Source organism: Topomyia yanbarensis, chromosome 3 (assembly GCF_030247195.1).
Source record: "Topomyia yanbarensis strain Yona2022 chromosome 3, ASM3024719v1, whole genome shotgun sequence".
Taxonomy (NCBI): Eukaryota; Metazoa; Arthropoda; class Insecta; order Diptera; family Culicidae; genus Topomyia; species Topomyia yanbarensis.
The window spans coordinates 35,160,346-35,167,349 of NC_080672.1; the positions used below are offsets into that span (position 1 = coordinate 35,160,346).

Here is a 7,004-nt window from a genome sequence, read left to right on the forward strand (position 1 = left end):
AAGGCCGAGAAACACTAAACAATTATGAAGCAGGCACTACGGAAGCATCCCAAAGAGGTCAAAAATGAGGAATAAATATGCCAAAAACATACTAATGGCTTATATTTTATTGTCTAAACGTTTGAAAAGGATCGGCCCAATAGGTAATTTTCTACAGCGGTTTTCGTGATGAATTTGGATGTGCGACACCCTTTATTCAAATACGCGTACCTTTCTCTTAATACTGCTCATAAGATCTTGCACAACGTTTAAGACAACTTGTTTTGTGTGAAGATCCATTTTTTTTCTCATTTCTACTTTCTAATTTACTTCCTTAGGATGCATCTGGAGAGTCTGGTTCATGACGGCCTAGTATTTTTCATTTGACAGCAATCCGGGTGTGTTCGAGGGATTAAGATCCATTGGAACGAAATTATCCTCCTTGGCCTTGTACTACTCAAGAAAATCTTTTGGGTAATGGCTTAAATTCAGCCAGAAAAACGTAGAGCCACGATGAGACCTCAGAATTAGATGTGCACTCTTTTGGAAGCATTTTTTCACGCACACTAGAACCCCCATTTACGAACCAAACCGGGGGTTCGTAAATTAAATTGGTTATTTCTAGTGTTCGTTATTAGTGATTTAGTTCGTAAAAAAAGTGTTCTCATGGAATTTCCTTTCGTAAAAGCAGTTTACAAAATTGAATGATTATATAACCTTAAAACTATTTTGTATCAAATGGGTAGGTAGATAGGTATGCTTATATTTACCAATTTTCCAGGTATTCCAAGAATTTCGTGGAACTAAGGTCAAAATATCTACAAGCATTTCATGTTATCTTTCGGTCGTACATAGATGCAGTACATACTCATGGACGATCATAATACAAAGTTCAATGAGGTAATACGAATATAATACGATCATAATACAAAGTCCAATTGATGTTTTTGGTCATCCAAGAACTATTTGAAATTCAGAACTGAAGATCTACATATAAGTGTAATAAGTAACATGTTGATGTTTTTTTCCCTGTATGTTTTTTGAGGTTCATGATATAATGCTCTATATAGTATGAAGTTCAACGGATGATACAGGTCAATTAGTGTCGTCTTTGAACACAGGTTTAAAGATCTACATGCAACATCACTGTAAAGAACAGCATAAATAAAATGAATCGATCGCAATGCAAGTGACGTGAATCAAAATATTTTTGAAACTGGCTTGACGAGTACAAGACGGATACTGGATAGTTCTGGAACGGGCATGGCAAGTAGATGACGGAAATCGATGAGTGACGCCATTTCGAAATCCAAGATGCCGATTTCCGGTTGAGCAAAATTCTTCAAAATCTTGACGGTATGAGTATTTTTCGAACGGGCCTGGCAAGTAGACGATGAAAATCGATGAGTGACGCCATTTCGAAATCCAAAATGGCGACTTTCAGTGGAACAAAATTACCCGAAACCCCTAACAATACGAATGTTTTTGGAACGGGCACGGCAAGTAGATGACGGAAATCGATGAGGATAACTATTGAAGGCCGCCATTTAAATTTTTCAAGATGTGTCGTATATCGACTTGCGGATTCCGGAATCTATTCAACTAGTTTAACCCATATTATTAGGGCCATAGAAAGATGGGTCATTTATGATTGCAAGATGGCATCGAAAATCGCTGTCTGACATTCCATTCCGAAAGTACTAATAATGTTAGGCAAGTGCTTTCTTGGGCATATGTTCCTTACCTTAACTGTTATGTGTCAAAAAAAAACACCTTTAACAGGCCAACGAGGGTACCCTGGTACCCACAAATTGAAATGCTCATAACTATGGCTTCCTTTAACCGATTTGGACACTTTTAAATGTTTTGGAATTAGGAACTCGTCCACTTTTTGATTCTGTAAAATTGAACCGGATGAACGGATCTGGTTCTCGGTAATTCGGATTTTCCGGAGGTATGTTCCAGTACTAGGGTATGATTTGTAAAGTTTAATAATATTCTAGCGATATAAGTATCAAAACTCTTCAAATTGTCTCGGCAGTTTGTAATTTATTGTTACGGGACCCTATGGCCATTTGAAAAATGGAATTGGAATGGAATGGCCACTCACGGCCCCACGGGAACCTGCTCCGCAATGTCCGTTCAGGGGTCAAATCACCAAGTGGTTTCAAAACCACGAGATTCAGTCTACTGATGCAATTCCAAGAATTTTGATACCCATATCGCTACTATTTCATTGAAATTCACAAATGCATTGGAACATACTTCCGGAAATCCGGATTCCCGGGAACCGAATGAAGTAACCCGATTCATTTTTACCTTGTCTAAAAGTGGATGAGTTCCTAAATCCAAAACACTTAAAATTATCAAAATCGGTTAGAAATTACCATAGTTATTGGCATTTCAGTTTTGTGGGTACCCAGGTACCCACGTCAGCTTGCTACGTAGTAAAAAAAATTCAGGAGCCCCTCCTCACTCCCCCTTACTATATCAACAACATTATTAACCCAAAAACTTGACTTAGTGAAGTTCTAAGATGTCACAAAGTTTTAATTTCCAGCTATGGATAAAACATGGGAATTCATTGATATATTGTTCAGTTCTTTGTAGGTTTGAAAATTTTCGAATTCATTGCAAGAGATTGACAAAGTTTATGTACTAGCCAGCCGATGGGAACTGGTTCTTTGGGCACGGAGCTTTGATTGGCATGCCTCTGATTTTTTCATGCACGACGTGGTGGTTGAAAGTTTAATGAACAAGTTAATTTCATTAAATCAGTATATATCTAGAAATTACCCGCACTTTAAAATGAAAATATCTAGATTAGCAACTTTTGTGCAAGAGTTTTAAATTTTTTTTACCAGCACGATGTATATTGCTCGGGCGGTGGCACCTCAAAAGCAAACCTGTAATCCACTCGTTTGCCCAAATTTTAATGTTTAAATGGGCAGCAGCGACTAATGATATGCAAAATATAATGCAGAAAATATTACCATTGTGCGGAAGTTGACTGAAGATAATTCAGGCGTTCCGGTCTCTGTACCTAACTTCGATGACGCTGTCATAGTTGAGATATGGTACAATTGTCATCTTCCTTGCTATAGGGGCGGGTCCAGAAAACAAATTGAGGGATTGGGTCTGAACCTAATAATAGCAATGACTGAATTTAACGAAAATTAGGAACATAAATAAAACAAAATGTATTATGTTAACTATCAGTATTGTGGTATCTCATTAGTTACCGAAAGATATCCATTTAAAATTTCACAAGTTGAATGTTACGGAGGAGCTCAGAAACCTCCCCTGGATCCACCCTCGCATTACTAATATTACCTTATGGCTGAACCAACCGACCGCTCCACCAAACAATAAGCCACAACGAAAACTCATGTCTAAAGAGTCCGAAAAAGTTTTCTATCAACCAACAACCCTTACACGCATCAACTGATGGAATGTCATGTTCGTAGCTCGTCGGCTTAGGAGAAAAAGAATTTTTTTAGAGCAGCAACAATTTAATTAACTGCCAAACATTTGCCTTCATCATTGCCTTTCACATGCCACCTGCACTATCCCAGTAAATCTACCGAGAAAATACTTCAGCTCCAGTGACACAACCGAGTTTAACTAGAGCCAGCCTGAATTCCGGCTGGGCTTCTTAAGATACTGCCACTGGTCGTCACCATACTCCACACTTTGCGTTCACTGAATGATGAACCGTCGTGCGCTTCGAGTCAGCAGCATTCCTCTGAACATTGCGAAGCAGAGTCACTTAGGGCCGATTTCTTCACCCTCGCTTAGCGCTTAAGCCAGGTCTAAACGTACTGGTGAACCTGGTTTAAAAGTTGGGCGAAGGTGAAGAAATCGGCTCTTAATACTGATAGCACGTTGTACAACGGTATGTTCAATTGGTTTTCCCAGTACATAAGAACTAGAATTGATCGAACGAGTAACAGCATCTGTTAGCAAAACGAAACAAATCAACAATCGGAGATTTTTTCCATCAAGTTTACTTACGATGACACCTTCCCAGAAAACTAAGGAATTTACTTCATGGAACATTCGACAGCAACACTTTTGTTATCGTCAATGTAAGCGTTGTCCGAATGGTATGCATGCCATCAAATTAACATTCTTTGGTATGCTTAAGGATCGAACGACGCACTTCTTTGTAAAGTCCTGAATGCTCACAAATACTATCGTTTCATCAGACTGTTCCTCCAAAGCGATTGGCAAATCCATTTGGATGGTCAAGAAAGCGTTGATTTTCAGACTCGTCTAGTCTCCATTACCTTGGCAGTGTCACCACGGATATTATTGGGTGTACCTATGAGAGAACCAAGTAGTTTAATCTTATGTGCTAAATACGGCTTCGCATTAATTACAATTTAAATGCCTCTCAGAAAAAACGAATGTAATTTCGTTTGAATCTCTGCGAACTTATTGAAAAGTAAAATACCTGCTAAATTCCCACGAAGACTAAAGATGCGTCCCGCGGAAACAAATGCTGTTTTGGTGGTCCCATCAATGCATAATGACCCCCCATCGGACTAAATTTACCACAAACTAAAGCTGTCCTTTTTGATAGTCCGGGAGCAACCCACTTAAGTGGTAAGGAGTAATCACAGGGTTCACGAATGTTTCTCGTCAGAATAATTTTCATTTGTGGGTTGGAAATAGACTAATAATTTACTCCGCACTCGTTTCCAAGATGTTATTCCATTTTTTTCACTAACAGAATGGCGCAAGAAATGGCATGGTAACCTACTCCCTATGCAGTAAACAATAACAATACAGTGTTGCTCGAAAATTTGTATTTTGTGATTTCCGAGGGGTAATGCAATGCTCCAGTAACTTGAGGGGAACGGCAACGAACACTTTTTTCATTTAACTTTTTATGGAGTGGTACGTCGTGTCGTTGGTTAAGGATTCAAAAATAAACATATCGTTTTTTATTTTGCGCTGTAAATTTATGTTTAATAATCAAAAGGGTCTCAAAGGCTGTCTAGTGACTATCGTAACAAGAAGTCGTCAACTTGGATTTCAAAATAGCCTGAAATATCGATATCCGGTATCTCCTCGTCAATTCCACTCCGAAAATACCCATATTGATAAGTATATAGAAAGTTTTCTAAACCAGATGTTCCCATCTTGTATTTCAAAATGGCCTGAAACATCGATTTCCGTCATCTACCCGTCAATCACATTCCGGAAAAAACCCATATTGTTAAGGTTATACAGTTTTTTAACCGGAAGTCGCCATCTTGGGCTTTTTGAATGACCAAACATCAATATACGTCATCTCCTCGTAAATTCCATTATTAAAAAACCCATGTTGCTGAGTTTATAGACAGTTATCTAAACCGGAAAACGCCATCGTAGATTTCAATATGGCCTAAAACATCGATTTCCGACAATCAATCATCAATCCCATTTCGAAAAAGGCCTTATGTTGTTGTGATTACGTAGAGTTCTCTTAACCGTAAGTCGCCATCTTGGATTTCAGAATAATCTAAAACATCGATTTCTGTCATCCACCCATCAATCCCATTCCGAAAACATCTATATTTTGTTGAGGTTATATAGAGTGTATTAAACCGAAAGTCGATATCTTGGATTTCAAAATGGCCTAAAGCATCAATTTCCATCATCTATCTGCTAATCCCATTTCGAATGTTGTTTAGTTAAAATGGCATAAAACATCGATTTCCGTCATCTGTTCCTCAATTTGGTGCCTTTGAATATTGTACGTGTGTAGTCCATTTTTTGAATTTTGCGCAAATGGTTTGGTTAAGTGCAGTTTTTGCACCACATTCCTCACTATACCACTGGGATTAATCTGGAAAACTTAGATGACCCGCTTGAGATCCTTCTCACTGTACGGAGATCCATTTTGACCACTTTTTCCTTCATATCAACGGTTAAACGAATATCGTCTCAAAGCACGACTTATCGTAGATTCATATTATTTCCAGCCTCTTGCAAATGACACGGTGAGTGATATCTGGAGTTCTCAGGTAGCGTGCAACAAAAAAAGCTTAGGACACCGATTTTCTTCTAACTCTATTTTCGTCATGGATGTTAGTGAAACTTATACAATAACAACACAAACGCACCAAATTTTTTAATAGATAATGCCTAAGGGAAAAAGTTACAGCAATGTGAAAGTGATACAATTTGATTCGGTACACCCTTTAGTAACTATTAGCATACCTTATTGTTGCAAGCTTATTCCGCAAAAAATGCTCTTGTACAAAAAATAAGTTCCTTACTAGAATATGAGTTGGAGGGGGTGGCAGAAGAAACGACATTTTAATTGTTGTATAAAAAAGATTTTGAGAAAAATGGGAAGATTTCATTCAAAATCTTTAAAAAAAATTCCTTGCATTTTTTGAAAACCATAAGAGCCTACTATGTTGTGTTGAACGGGTTTTTTCGATACGCGCATTCTGGCCGCCAAGGAAACCTCTCGCCTTGATACGCGCGCTTCAGGTAGAAGCCTTTTCATTATGCACGTTCCCAGAATACTTCCCGTTGCACTGTACATGTGAACAGGTCTCGAGAACGTATTTCGTGGCTTGATCTGTAGCGGTATCGCAGACTAATCGTGAGTTGTCAAAAATATTAACGTCACGTTTTAGTCCGCCATATTGGAATTGCCATTTTTTTCTTTTGGATACATATTAACTCAAATTCATGTTAATAATTTACAAAACCTTTTTTCTCGAGTTTAGCTAAAATATCTTTTATTTTTTAGAGGGTGTCGCCATTTTGAATTTTGAAAAACTTACTTTAGATTCGGTATCAGTTATGTCCAAAACCCATAGTTCCATGTAATTGATACAAAATATTGACATTCTACCACGAATAATTCATAGAAAGTGTTCTCACACCTTTAGACGTGTTTATCTCAAAACATGATTTTTAAAAACAGCGTACAATCTCATTTGAAAACGGTTCAATTTAAAGACTTCATCTTTTGACCCCTTGAAACCTTTTTCATTAAACAAATGACCTCTAAAATCCAC

The 7,004-nt window shown here is 37.8% G+C and overlaps 1 long non-coding RNA gene across 1 annotated transcript; it reads right to left on the bottom strand.

The window, feature by feature from the left end:
- Positions 1–3,506: 3,506 nt before the first annotated feature.
- Positions 3,507–4,749, bottom strand: LOC131691533 (uncharacterized). The gene is made up of 3 exons (XR_009305798.1): positions 4,436–4,749; positions 3,994–4,303; positions 3,507–3,935 (listed from the first exon to the last, which is right to left on the bottom strand). It is a non-coding gene; the product is annotated as an uncharacterized LOC131691533 (long non-coding RNA).
- Positions 4,750–7,004: the final 2,255 nt, after the last annotated feature.